This window comes from Camelus bactrianus, chromosome 23 (genome assembly GCF_048773025.1).
Source record: "Camelus bactrianus isolate YW-2024 breed Bactrian camel chromosome 23, ASM4877302v1, whole genome shotgun sequence".
Taxonomy (NCBI): Eukaryota; Metazoa; Chordata; class Mammalia; order Artiodactyla; family Camelidae; genus Camelus; species Camelus bactrianus.
The window spans coordinates 41,266,675-41,281,717 of NC_133561.1; the positions used below are offsets into that span (position 1 = coordinate 41,266,675).

At 37.4% G+C, this 15,043-nt stretch overlaps 1 pseudogene; it reads right to left on the reverse strand.

The window, feature by feature from the left end:
- Positions 1-1,236: 1,236 nt before the first annotated feature.
- LOC141574830 (guanylate-binding protein 6-like) lies at positions 1,237-14,341 on the reverse strand (annotated as a pseudogene).
- Between the last annotated feature and the right edge of the window lie 702 nt (positions 14,342-15,043).

Below are 15,043 nucleotides of genomic sequence, written 5' to 3' on the forward strand. Positions count from 1 at the left end.
TGATGCAATGGGTTGGAGGTAGATAGTGATGATGATTGTAACATCTATGTGAATATACTTAATTCCACTATATTGTACACTTTAAGTAGTTAAAATAGTAAATAGTTGTGCATATTTCATCAAAATAAAATTATTAAGTACTTTAAGTGGGAGGGAAATAGAACTTGATTGTCTGCATTTTCTATATTAATGGACAGTCAGAAGGGACAGAGAGAGATTGGGGCCTTAGACCAAATATATCAGGGGAGGAATTCATTACTCATGTTTTTTCAGGGACTGTTTCCTGGGCTAAGATTGAGCACCATATTCAATGCAGCCTGGGACCACTGTCCACAGAACAGTGGTTAAGGAATAAGATCACATTATCTGAATTAAAAGGAATTCCATCCAAATAACACTGTTGAGTGGCACAACCACACTTCCATGGAAAAAGAGACACAAGGAAGAATATTCCAGAGTTGTCATATCAGTCCTAGTACAGTCATAGAAACAGAATCCACTTTAGTTTGTTTAAACGTAATAATTTGTACAGGTGATAAAGGAATAGAGATCAAAAAACACAAAATTCTAAACCAAAGCCTTTACTTTTTGGCCTATAGGTAATAAGAGGGATATTTATTACCCTTTGAAATAATAAACAAATATCACACTTATTCATACATCCAAACATTAATCTATTTATTCATTGTTTCAATCACCATGCACTCTAGGTTTTACCTTACTTTAAAGTTACCATATTTGGTCCTTAGGGCTCTATAATACACAATTATATCTCCCGGCAAAATGCACTAGGTTGAAACCAAACTTAAAAAATGACTATTTGGTTGCAACTTAGATTCTTGATCACTACACATAAAATATTTATATATATACACACACACATACACATACATACACATACACATATCTATATACACACACATATATATATACATGTATATAATTACAATATTTATTTCTGCCTAAATAACATTATGTAAGGCCCATACACAGTGTAAGCTGCATGAGGACAAGATCTTTGCTTTTCTCTCTTTACATAATCCAGAACAATGGCAGGGATGACATAAGAATTTAACAAACAATGTAAATAATTAGAACCTAGCATTCCTTAATGAGGATTAGAATAGATGTGTGAATAAATTGTTAACTACTCTTTAAAGACTTTTTATTTTTCTAAGTGACCATTGTCAGTTTTATTATTTTTTATTGAAAGAAAATAGAAACAGTATTTCAAAGAGATATCTGCACTCAAGTTTATTGCAGCATTAACCACAGTAGCCAAGAAATGAAAGCAACCTAAATGCCAACACATGAATGGATACAAAAGATGTGGCACATATACATATACACAAGGGAATATTATTCAGTCACAAGGAAGGAGGATATCCTGCCATTTGCAACATCAATGGACCTTGAGCACATTATGCTAAGTGAGATAGGTCAGAGAAAGACAAGTACAGTGTGATATCACTTGTATGTCGAATCTAAAAAAGACAAGGCTTCTCTTTGCTCTTCAATGCAGGGTGTGTCTAGTCCAAGGGATTAGAACATCTGTTTAAGTCAAGCTCTCAGTGGGAACAGATATACAGATATTTCTGTAGAATAGTTTACTTTTCCATTAAACCCCATGATACATTGGTCACATATTCATTACTATATGGTTTCTTCTTTAAAAGGCAAAGCCATTCATTCTTCCTTCTGAACACTTGAAGCCACGACTAGACGGAGTCATTTAAATTCTCCAGTGGAGATGAGTTAACATCCTCCCAGAAATACTGAGACTGTGGTGAATAAGGTCACAGAGGGGGAAACTGTACCGAAAGAGTTTCTTCTGCTCCTCTGGTCCTTAAGTCAAATTAGAGACCTTAATCTAATATCTAAAATCCAAACAATCTATTATCTCAGAGGTTTGGTGTGATCATGGAATTCTGGCAATTGAAAACAATCACACATATGTCAGCTTTTTTTTTTTTTACAGAAGTTTCTTACTAAGTACCCTCTGTGCCTAAACATACACTATGAAGATGTAAAGAAAATATATATATATATAAAATGGTGTCTGTCTTCAGACGAACTACACTTTTATTTGAAAAAAATAGTAGACCAAGTTAGTTGCACCTGGGCCAAGACTGTGTTCATACCAGGATGTCATGTACCTCTAACAGGGAGACTGTGATGTCTTTTCAGGATCTGAGCATCACTCCTAGCTTGGATCCTGATTCTGAGAGTCCTTGAAGTGTTTGGGCATTCTCATTTCCCAGCATATGGATCCAAGTATATTTCCAGAGGTCCCCTAGGAGAGGAACTGTGAAAATCATTATCATTTATCCTCATCCCAGAGTTGCAAGGTCCTCTCTCCTGGGATCCTGCCCTCCCCTCCAGGTGATAGTTCCATCATCTGAAATTGGTTTAGACCAAGGCTACGGATTATAACCTTTTATCAATGTTACCTCTCAGCTTCCTATAAATATCCTTGATTCCAATGGTTTACTCCCCATTCTTTTTTTCTCTACAGACACCTTGTTTTATTTGCCATCTTCAGAATTTCCTCTGGTCAAGTCTGCTGGCTGCCACTCCAACCAAATTATAGGCTGAATGTTTGAATGTGTTCTCCAAAATCCATTTGAGGAAACCCCAAATACCAATGTCCCAATGTGCTTGGAAATGGGGTTTGGGAGGGATTAGATAATGAGTGTGTGGCCTTCATGAATCTAATTAGTGCCTGTATAACAAAGAATCATGAGATTCATTCTCTCTGTCTCTCTCTTTCTCTGTCTCTCTCTCTTCACCATGCTAGGACACAGTAAGAACCTTGTCATCTGTAAAGCTGTAAGAGGACCCTTACCAAGAAAATAACAATGCTGGCACAGTTCTTTTGGACTTACAGCCTCCAGGACTGGGAGAAATAAATGTTTGTTTTGTAAGCCACACAGTCTATGGTAATTTGTTATAGCAGCCTGAGCTAAGACAAACCACGATGCTCATTACTCTTATTGTATGTACTTGAATTCTGATGTTTAAATGCCAACACCTGGCCTCTGTGTGTCTGGGTTTTTCATTCCCCATTACTATCAAGGCATCCATTTCTGCAGTGGTGCATCACCCCTTCTGTACTTGCCAACAGCAGAGATGTCACCACTGAACTTAAGGATGATGGGAATTCCTCTCACCAGTGACTATTCTTAGTGTTTAGTAATTTGTTTCTAAACACTGTAAAAGTGTAATTGAAACCTATGAAATAAAGGTTACTGTTGTTGAGATTTCAAGGGGTAACAGGAAAGTTCATACCTTATTTTTGAAGCAAATATAAGGGATTAAAAACCAAGGCCAAAGCAAAAACAAGATTAGGATGCAAACGTTATTTTCTAGTATTCTGATCTTAGTCTTATACCCCTCATTAAGCAGGCTAATGTCATTTCTGGAAGCAATGAGCAATTCCATTTATTCACATTCCATTTACTATTTTAATTATTAGTATTGTAGTTTGTTTTCTTTGTTATTCGAGAAATAACACAAGCTAACTTTGCAAAATTGAAAATATAGAGTATATAATGAAAAGCATGTGTCCTTTCCATCCCTGATGCCAAGCTGTCTTCTCCAGGAAGAACCAATGATACCAATTTCTAATGAATCTTCCAGAAATGTACTATACATACATGTTTATGAGTGCCCAAAATAATTGCCTTTTTTTTTTTTATGGTGAACACATTATACAAACTGTTTTGTGCCTCATTTTTTCACTCTACATTCTATCTTCCAGATTGTTCTATATTTATACAAATAGAGCTCCACTATCTATTTACTAGCAACATAGAATTCTAGTATAAATACATGCAAAATATATATTACCAAATTACATAAATGAGCATTAAGTGGTTTCTAATCTTTTGCCATGAGAAGTCAAGCCTCAGTGAAACTCTTGTATATATGTACATACACATATATATGATTTTGCACACATATATATTTCCTAAAACTGAACACACTATATCAAAGTGTCCATGCATTTATTCTATCTAATGTGGGCCAGGCATCAGTATTCTCTAGAAATCACTTTTTATATTTAAAGCATTGCTGGATGAAAGTGAAAAGCATGCATATCAGAAATAGGCCAGAGAACATACATGTATATTATATTATTTATCTGATTTCTTTACAAGGAGAGCTACTTCTTTTTAAATACTGAGCTCACTACTTTCATAACATTACCAAGAATATTAGCTGGGGCAGGCAATAACGAAGCGATTCTTTTGCAAGGTTGTCCAAGGCTTGTGCAAGCAAGGAACAATCATCATTTTTAGTATCAACAATTCTCTCTCCCAAATGATTTATCTCTGTACTCATCTCCTCACATTTCTTTCTAAATCCTTCAGTACACAGATCTACTTGGACCTAAAAAAAAAAATGAGGAAGGAAGTAAAACTTTTTAAATCCCCCATTTTTTCAAGGATTACATTTTGTCAAACTTTGAAACTTTGTCAGACTATCTTTGTTTTATTCCTAATATTGTTCTCTCTTAATCATGAAAGGAGACTCTTGTAACAAGGAATATTTCCTGGTTTGGACCAAAATATTAAGAAGAAGTGTAGTTTACAGCCTTAATAATATTCATATACCTTAGGGTTTTGCCAGGAGGCTAAGCCTGGCATGAGGACAAATGTAATATTTTCCAGTCAAAAAATGCAAATGAGAGGTAGCCTTGGTCTGACTGCACTAATTCTCAGTCCCACTCAGGATGACACTGTCACCCATATTATAGAAATCTGTTATAAACACATGGCCCCTAAATTATAGAAATCTCTTATAAATCATGTTCAGATGAACAATGAGAGAAATCCCTCCAAGCCACATGATAGCTTGGGGATCTGTCCACACCTGGAGGCAATGCAGCAAGTTTAAAATCTATCATTTCTATGTGTTTTTAAGTCTGGACATTTCTGGTAGTCTTATGTCAGAACAGATCTACCTCAGGGCGTTGGGCTGAGCAGGTCTCCTGGTAAAAGGTAGTGACCTTGGTAGAGCGTACTAGTTGTTGTTCATATTAAACACACATAATTGGAATATCTGTTCAATGAAGCCCTGTGAGGTCATTTTAAAATTCTCTAAATGGCTATTCAACCCTATTTATATTCTCTGAGGGCTTGGATTAGAGGGGGGAATACTCATCCTGAACTCTCCAAAGTCTAATTACAGAGCCAAATTTAAAGGTTTTGGAAGGATTCAAAGGCTTCAGGGTTTTAATAAATCACAAGCAGTAGATGCACTTCTGATCTCTGCATGACCATGCTGTAACCTTCACCCATCCCTTCCTGGGGTACCAGGGCAAAGCTATCAAGCTCTACTACTGCCACAGCCTGATTCACCTTCAGGTGATGCTCCAATATCTTGTTTGGCTCTCTCAGCAGGTTTTCTCTTTCTCTCACCGTCTTCTCCATTATCTGAACTATGTGTTTCTGGAGACTTCTCTTCTGAGCCTCCACCTGCTGCTGCTGCTCCTGCAGTTTCTGTTTCAGCAGCTCCTGTTCCTTCTCAGCTGTCTCTTTCCAGGTCCACTCTTCTGCCCCAGGAAGGTATTAGAGAGGGAAAAATAGGCAAGGATTGACCTCCACCCTCCTGAGCTCAGAGGCCAAACCAAATTAAAGAGAGAGGTAGGAAATCTCTGAAGTCCTCCCCCAAAACCCCATGTCCACACCATTGAGAACACACTTCAGAATGTGAGAGAAAAGGCTCTGCCTGTCTGGGGTCCAACCACAGTTCCCTTTGCTGTTTCCAGATGCAGCAGGGTTGTTCCACAGAAAGGAAGGAAGCTCCGGTATTGGGAAGGTTTTGCTCTCACAACTGTCAGAGGGCACTGCAAGAACATACACATCCCACTGTGAGCCCAGCCCTACCCTGTACCTGCTATGGGCTTCTCCCCATCAGTGAGGGCTTTATCTGCCTGCAGGATTTCTCTAGTGCCATCTGGGACTGCAGAAACCTCTGGAGGAACTCATTTGCCTGAGGAACCAAGGAGGAGCACAGAAATTAGATTTCCAATAGGGAAATTAGTGATGCAAAGACAACTAAGTCCATGTAACTTCTGCTTCAAGTTTAAAGTTCCACAGTGGTTCCTTACAATGAGTCCAAGCTCCTTAGAGTGACCTGTCTCTCTCCAGTCTCTTGCCCAGTGCTACTTCCTTCTCCCCACTCTAGAATCCAGCCAGTCAGAATCATGTTCAGTTCTACAAACCCCAAATCTCTGGTGCTTTTACATATCTGCTTTACCAGTGTGAAATAGTGCCTCTAAATTGTGCTGCTCTTCTCCTCTGCCACTAGCTGGTTATAACTTTAGACAACTTATTTTAACCTGCCTATGCTTCTCATTTGAGTTCTTTAAAATGTTGATAATGTAGATGCTTCTTAATGCTATTTGAAAGATTAAGTTAAAGAGTCTAGGGAAAGAGCTTAACATTTTGGCTATAGGAAACAACAGTTCAATATATATTAGTTGCATTATTATTGTTTTATTATTATTATTATTATTATTATTATTATTATTATTATTATTATTATTATTATTATTATTATTATTATTATTATTATTATTATTATTATTATATTTGTTTCTAACACCTAAGTAGCTCTTTCCAGAGTGTTATAGCTTGCCTATGTAGTTGACTTCCTGTCTCACTTGTGATCATCCTTGTGTACAAAGACTGACTTGTAAATTATCAGTGCTCAACACGTCAAATATGTTGTTGAGTAAAAAAAAATGAATAATTTCTGTTCTGTCTCTTGTGGATTTAAGAAATCTGTACTCATGGTTGGGAGTTGACATTTGTACTCTCTTCAGGAATAAATAGCATGCAGTGAACCTTAAAAGCCACAGCTGTTTGAATGGCCCCATACACTCTCTTTATGCATGCATGGAGCTGCACTCTCAGATTTTCAGGAGACCCCTTTGAGTATTCTGTAGGTTCCCCATGTTTCCCTTATTCCTCACCTTCACTCCTTTCATGGGCACTTGGTAATATTCCTTTTCAATAATTTCCTTTGCTTTCCTGTAGAGTTCATGACCTCCAGGAACAGAGAAATTTCCTGCTGAGATACTTTTTATTAGTGCCTTTGAAAGTTGATCAAGTTTAGTCTGGCAATATTTGATTGATGTCTCTTCATTCTGCATCAAGAAATCATCTTTCTTATTCTTTATGATTTCCTAGAGGGAAGAAAGATAGAGGGCTGTCACCAGAAGCAAGGAACAGAGGAAGTAAATTTCCAAAGGATCTGGTAGAAGAATTGGTCTAACTGTGTTCCTCATGAGAAAAGTATTCTGTTGGAGGACATGTAATAAAACAGCAGTCACAAGATTTGATTTATTCACAGCTCTGAAAACTCTGGAAGACCATGGGGAAGTTCCCTAACCTCCTTTGGGTATTTCATCTGAGCTGTTGGAGTTGCATTACCTAATCTCTCTGGTTCCTTGAAGCTGCCACATTCAGTGATTCTGTCTTCAATGATAGATACAACAAGGAGCAACCTAAGCTGAAAGTGGCCTGAGATATGGATCTGAAAAGAGAAATTTTGGTTCCCAGCCATAGGAGTGTGTTCACAGAAAAGAAGCCAGCTAAAGAATGTCTTGGGTGTTCTGGACAGGCTTGGAATCCACAGAAGTATTTATTTCAAGAGGATATCTATACTGATTTTTCATTGAAGGTCAAAGGGAGTTCCAGATAAACTGCCTGAGTTCTGGCAGTCAAAAAAGAAGGAAATGTAGTCCTTTGAAACTCTGTCCCTCATGAGAACATGGACTACTTTATCCTTGAGTGAGAGATGAGCCGTGGGACCGGTAACAACACTTCTAGGCTTCATTCTTCAAGGGGAGGTGACATAAAGTAAATACTAAGACAGATTACCACAAGGTTCCTCTGGAAATCCTGCTTGTCTTCCTTGAAGGAGTGCTCCATGAAGACTGCAGGGGCTTCCCTCTCACAGGCAGCATGCACCTCCAGCAGCTCCTGCAGCATGTCTGTGGGGAAGCTCACTCGCTGTGCTATCTGCTCGCTGTAGTTGTTGTCTGCCTTCTGAATGGCAGCTGAGTTCTCCAGCTGGGCCAGAGTTGTCACTGCGTTCTCCAAGCGAGGTACTGCTCCACTATTGATAGTATCCAGGTAGGTCACAACCAGAGTCCTCAGCCCTGAAGAAGCCAGGAAATTTAGGGGCTAAATATCAAGTTATCAATCAATGGCTCCAGGATTCTGAGACTATGCTTCTAGGGTCATATACACATGCACACACACAAACACACACACGCACCCCTACCTCCTTCTACTATTATCACCTTCATTTTCCTACTGACTCTTCATTTTTATGGTTTTCCAGGCCACAGGACTAAAAAAGTTAATATCTACTTCTATCTAACATACTAGGGGCTACCTGGAAAATACAGTTTCTCATTTTAAAAATTGAAAGCAATACAGATTACATAGATAGACAGATGAGGCAAAGTGTACTATGTTTAATTTATTCCTAATTCTGAGGCTTTGAATGGATTTTCAGAGATTTATGGGCTAATATTTATTTTTGGACCACTCTAAATTCTCAAATTATCTTTTGAATTCTCCTTGTGAAGAACACTTATTGTATAGGAATTTCTTTGAAAACATGCAGTATTCTGTTTTTACACAAAGAGAGTGATTATATTCTAAGTGGAGGATGTTTTCAGATAAGTGGGAGTCACCGATATCATTGACAAAAGTTGAAATTTGGGGAAGGAATTTGTAAATTCCCCAAAGTGAGATAATTATAAAGTATACAGATTTCTTCATGGAGTATAAAAGTCTGTAAAATCAGAATTCTTTATAGAATCAAACAAAAATACTAGAAAGCACATTATATAAAATAGTCAACACATAGCAGTCCCCATGGAAATGGGAAAAAGAGACTCACCTTTCCCAGTGACCATGATTCCTTCTGTGAGGGTCTTGGTCCTTGCTTCAGTGAAGATGTAAGAACAGAAATTTTTTGTTTGCTCCTGGAATTTAGGATCCAGTTGGTCTTCAGATGCCATCCCAATATTGGCTAGAATTTTTTTTCCTATGTTGGCCAGTCAAAGACAAAACACTTCCATCTTGGAAATAAATGCCTCATGCAGTCTCTGGGTAGATTGGATGTTTGGGCTTTGGGATTCTTCCCTGAGGGACAGAAAAACAGGGATTAGAGTGTGTAGAGTCTTGAGGCGAGGGGGTTACAGGTGTTCATGGCAGGGATTTGTGTGTCTTTGCCATTTCTACACATAGAACTGTTTTAACATAGACATTCAATACTTCTTTGCACATCAGACTTATACCAATGATATAACTGCAGAGAAATTTAGGGAGACATCTGACCCAGTAAAGGAAACCTATGGCTGGTCTCTCCAGACATGCACATAGTAGAGTGGTTGTCTATGATGTGTTTGCTTAACTAGCAGCTAAAAGGATGAAAGATCACATGATACATTCTGCTCAACTCAACCTCATGTAGGACTTGAGCTGTGGAACCAAAAAGGAGAGCTACAAACAAGGGATCATGGACAGTAATTGGAATATTAGGAATGACATCCTCATTATTTAAGAAAAACTGTTTTGATGCTAAAAATAATTGATGCAGTGTTATGTATTTATTAGTAAAAACCTCTGAAGTATAAATGTACCTGAAATATAATTTTAAGGTATCACCTCTAATCTATAAACTCTTTGAGGTAAATGTTTATATCTGGTCCTCTCCTGCCAGCCAATTTCTTAATAGCTGTTTTGAGAAATCATAAATAGAAACATGAAAGGAAGAATGACTAAATTGGGATTGATATTTCTCTCAAGGTTTCAATAGACACACATCCTTGGAAATGTAACCCATGAAAATAATTTTTTACCTTGTAATTAATTCATGGGTAAACATGTGGGAATTAGGAGAAAGCTATGATGTGGAAGGTAAAATGAATATTCTAATAATTGTCAGTATTATTGAAATGGCATAGATTGTAAAGACAGTCACTTCTTCAGGTTTATTTAGAACATACAGTCATTTTGTAGATGATATAATTATACAGGATTAGAAAGTTTTATATCCCTCATTGAAAAGAATAATACGTGAAATCTATATTTTGTTCATTAGGTAAGCTTTTCACTGCAGTTTCATGTCTAACAATTAGCTGATTAGTTGTTTTCTTCAACAGAGAAAAATTGATGGAACAGGAAACACAGTGTCCAGTCTTTAGAATGTTTCATCACCCATGTAAATCTGGATGCTAAATTTAAAGATGTATAAAAAACAAATTGGTTTTGAGTAATTTCACTTTACACTTTACTTTTCTTGAGTAAACTTCAACTGTAGCCCCTAGATCTTTGCAACCCACTTTCCAGCCACCATTTCCACAGACTTTGATTTAGTCTCAAATACAAATGCAATCACAGAGATGAGGGATATTGTTTAGTAGATCCCACACTCTATTGGACCGTACACTGCCCAGGCCATACTCTGATACCTGGAATCAGCTTCAGGGCATTCTCCAAGTACTCATCTTCTGTGATAGGCTGACCACATAACTGCAGCTCCAGGGTGAAATCCCATACAGTCCAGATAAAGTCTGGAAAGAAATTCACAAATTCTGTGGAATCTTCTACTCTATCAGGTGTTTGAGAGGACTTTGCCCTGATGTTTTGCAAGCTCTGTCGCATAACTAACATTTGGTTAGGGAAAAGAAACTCACTACCAACAATTCCCACATTTCTCTAGTATAAAAATATTATAAACACACTCTTTTGCCATGGGTCCCCTCTGTTCCACCCAAGAAACTAAATGACAGGAAGGGAGAGACTGACTCTATCCTCATCCCCATGAATTCAGTGAAACATGGTGGTTCAGGACCTGGAAGGATACTGCAGATGCTCCAGGGCCTGGTGGTTGATGGTGCTCATGCTGTTCTAGACAAAGCTACTGCAGAGAACCACAGCCAGGGCAAAGATCCATGAATCCTTCTTAGACTTATCCTAGAAAGCACATTAGAACAAGAGAGTTAGAAGTTTACCCCTACATTAGAAATTCATCTGTACACTTCTTCAATCATGGTTTCATTTATTATTTCAGCTAACATACTCACCATGCAAAGAAATTGAAGACAGATGTAAATGCAGATATCAACTTTGACAATTACAGAGACATTTCTTGTGTTTGCAAAATTTTCATATATAAAAGGATTCTAGTGTTCACAGTGCTTTCTTTTTCCTCAATTGGATAAAGTAAAATAACATATACAGAAAAACTAATACAGTACCTGTTGTGTAATTAGGAATTCAGTGATGAGTGTGGGCACTTATTCATTCTGCATATATTTATTAATCAGAGTCCATATAAAATATACCATAGTTGGCATAACTGGGTATTTAAATTATATGCAATCAATAAATACTTGCAGGAAGCTACTAAATATCCCCCACTGTTCTTAGATTTTAAAAAAGCAATGCTAAAAATGAAAATTTTCTTTCAACATGATAATTTCAAAGCAGTGGACAAACATCCATAACAGTAAGTGCAACAAAGATAGAAGTATCTGTAAAAGGCTTACTCTCAGTAATGTATATAAGCAGTGAAACCTATAGCTATAACACTAAACTAAAATTTAGAAGTCTATCAAGGAAGAACAGGGCTATGAAATTTGGAGAAAGAATATGTGATCTGAAAGCTTCCTCAATATCTTGAGCTGAATATTAAAGACCTGGTAAATGTGGAACTGAAGAAATGAAGGTGATCCCATAGACAGGAAAACCCAGAGAAACAAAATTAGAGATGGGAGAAGACAGGGGTCTTGTAGTTAGAACAGAGTCATTTGAGGGCAGAGGGCAAGTGGAGAAGTTAAGGTGAGTTTCATGCAGCCTAATCAAGGGCCCTAAAGCCCAGGCTAAGTTGTATAAATCATAGCATTGTCTAAATGATGGCATAAACTGGAAATAGTTTTTTTTATTATAAATGGCAAGTAAAGTTGCTCCCAGTGTAAATGCAAAAACTGTGGTTTATGTTGAGAAAATTCTAAATGGGAGTTTGGGGGATAAGAGTCTATTCATTACTTTCTTTCCCCAAAACCCAGTTTTTAAAAATAATCAATTAGGATAAGAAGAAGTATCAGTTAGGACAAGCAATTATTTCAACAGAAAGATTATATCATTTTTTGATATATGGCTTTAAAAATAAGCAGACTTTCTAACTCCTGTTGAGAAAAAAGACAGAGCTATAAAAATGTAGGTACTATTTCCAAATAAATCTCAAAACGGGGAAAGGAGGGATAGTTCATTTCACCCATTAGCAGAAAGCTAAAACATCAAAAATCCATTTTAAAATGTTTCTTGTAGGACAAAAACTTACTTTTATAGAACTTGCACATTCAGAGGTGTCTCACAGATTTCCAGAACACTCTGTGAGTAGTTGATGAACTTCATCATAGATAATGTAAACCCGTCTCTTAAATCCAACCCTCAAATACACTCTTCACCTTGTAGCTAAGAAGGTGAATCAGAAATTTTTCCTCACTCACAGATTGATACTTCTCTTTCTTAGTTATGCTTAACTGTAAGTTCTCAAAACCAGTCAGGTGCTGCCTGGATTGCCTTTCAAAACTGAAGGACTTATTACCCCAGCTGTTGGGAGTGCTGGTGGAAGACAGTCTTCAGGTGTCAGCCCTCTTAATTAGAAAGGCTTCTGGAGCAGCTCTTCAAAAATGTATCAGCACCCCTGTCCCAAAATCAGGATAACTCAAAAAAGCCAATCCAGCCATGGAGCTCCCATGAAATTCCCAGAAATTGGGGATTGCAATGCAATGTAATTTCTTCTTCTCTCCAGCCTGCTTCTTTCCCAATTACATGGTATTAAATCTGACTGCAGATAATGTCTTGTCAATTGAACTAAAGACTCTTTTAGGGCAGGACATATACTTTGGTCACTGATATCTACAATGCTAAGTCCAAAGGCCTGGAACTCAGCCGTTCAATAATGACTTACTAAATGTAATCAAGTCATCCACACAGTGCCAAGAAATAAAAGAATTTATCTAAGACACTATGATAACTTACCTAGAAGTGAGATTCAAACAAAACATAGTTTGCCTTATTTAATATAATTGATTTCTAGTTTTACAGATTAAAGCAGTAAAATTTCTAGGACCATGGAGAGATAAGGGGAAAATCCAGAATAAAAAGGATTTAATTGTGAATTTCTGCTTTACCATTCACACATCCCCCAGGCACTAAGTGTCCAGAAGGACCACCAGAGTACGATTTGGCTTGCGTGGGTGAGGCACACACCACATCCAGATGCCCTTGGTTTCAGACTGCACTGTAGAGCCTAGAGGAAAGCCTGTGAGGAGAGGGGTGAAAGCAGCATTCAGTTAGAGCAGATAATCTAAACAACCAAGGGGCTACAGAGTCAGATCTATTGGAATGTCAATATCCCAGCATACGAGTTGGTGCTTTCTCCATTTCCTCAAGAATGTCCTACTTTGTGTGTCATCTGTTTCAAGGAGGAAGGAACATTAATTGTGATAAAGATACCAAGCAAGGGCTCAACATAGAGGCAAAGGGGAATCCATGAATCAGACCAAATGGAAGTCACTGATAACCATAACAAGAGTATCTTGAAAGAATGGTGAGGTTCAAAGCCAGAGAGAAATGGACTGAAGACAGACATGGGAAGAGAAAAAGGTGGGGAAAAAATCAAGATTATATTTTTTGTCAGAGAAATTTTTCAAAAGTGGGGAGAGGTGTTAGCCACAGTAGTATATGACATACAGGAAATATTTTTAAGATTATAGACATTTGAACACATTTATATGTTGATGAGTATAGTCCATAAAAAAGCAAAATGTGTTTCAAGAGCGAGTAGACACAATTGCTAGAGTCCAGTGCTTAAGCATGTAAAATAAGGTAGGATTGTGAGAATTGGTAGGAGAAATTTTGCTTTACAGGAATAAAACATACAATATGATAATGAATTACAGTAAGACAGTGGTTTAGCAGTGAGAAATAGGAGTGGAAAGTTGATTTGTTAAGAGAAGTTTGGTTCTCCCTACAAATGATCAGGACAAAAATTAAGAAGCTGAGGTATTAGCTAGAATCAAGCAATTGGTCCTTGACCCAGTACAACACTCACCATGATTCTGACCTGCAAGATGGTTCATAAAGTAGGATTTGCCTGTATGATACGGCCCTACAATGGCCACCAACAGCACTGGCAAAGAAATCTCACCAAGAATCTGCAGAGATTTTTGGTTCACTGAAAGCACCTTGACACTTTCCAGCAGACAAAAGGGGTCCATCATTTTGGGTCTGGATGCCATGGCAACCTGCCAACCTAGAAGTCCTTCTTAGTGGAAATCAGATTATAAATTCATTCTCTAACTCAGACTTATACAAAGCATCTATCAACTTAGGATAAGGTAAGTAAGAGTTCTGTGCTTTCCATGACACAAAATGTAACCTAGAATTAGAATACTTCAGAGGTTTTCCCCCATCATTCCCTCAAGTCTCTCATGATATTGGTAGTGAAATAATATAATATCACTCTCCAAACTGTTATTTCAAAATAATAATATAATTAAAGTTATTGTTATGATGCACTGAAGGCCTACAATATACCAAGCCCTTTGATAATAACTTTCATATCCAGCTAAACTGATATTCACAAGAGACTGAAAGTTAGAAATTAACATAACTACTTTGGAAATGAGGTAAATGGTTCTCACAAAGGCTGAGTGAATGTCATTGAGAAAGGATTGAAAATCTACATACTTGAGCAAAATGACAGACTAGCAAATTCTAAGCTCTTGTTTCCCCAAGGAGATATAAACAACAACCAAAATACTAGCTAGAATAACCTTACAGTAGTTCCATAAAACAGTCAAAGGTCCAAAGCAACCAACCAAATACCAAATCAAGAAAGAGCCTCATTCAAAATGGTAGGAAATTCTGTGGTTTTCTGTTGCCCTCAGTCCCCATTGTGGTAAGGTCTTTAAGGAAGTGGCAAATCATTTCCCAATTCC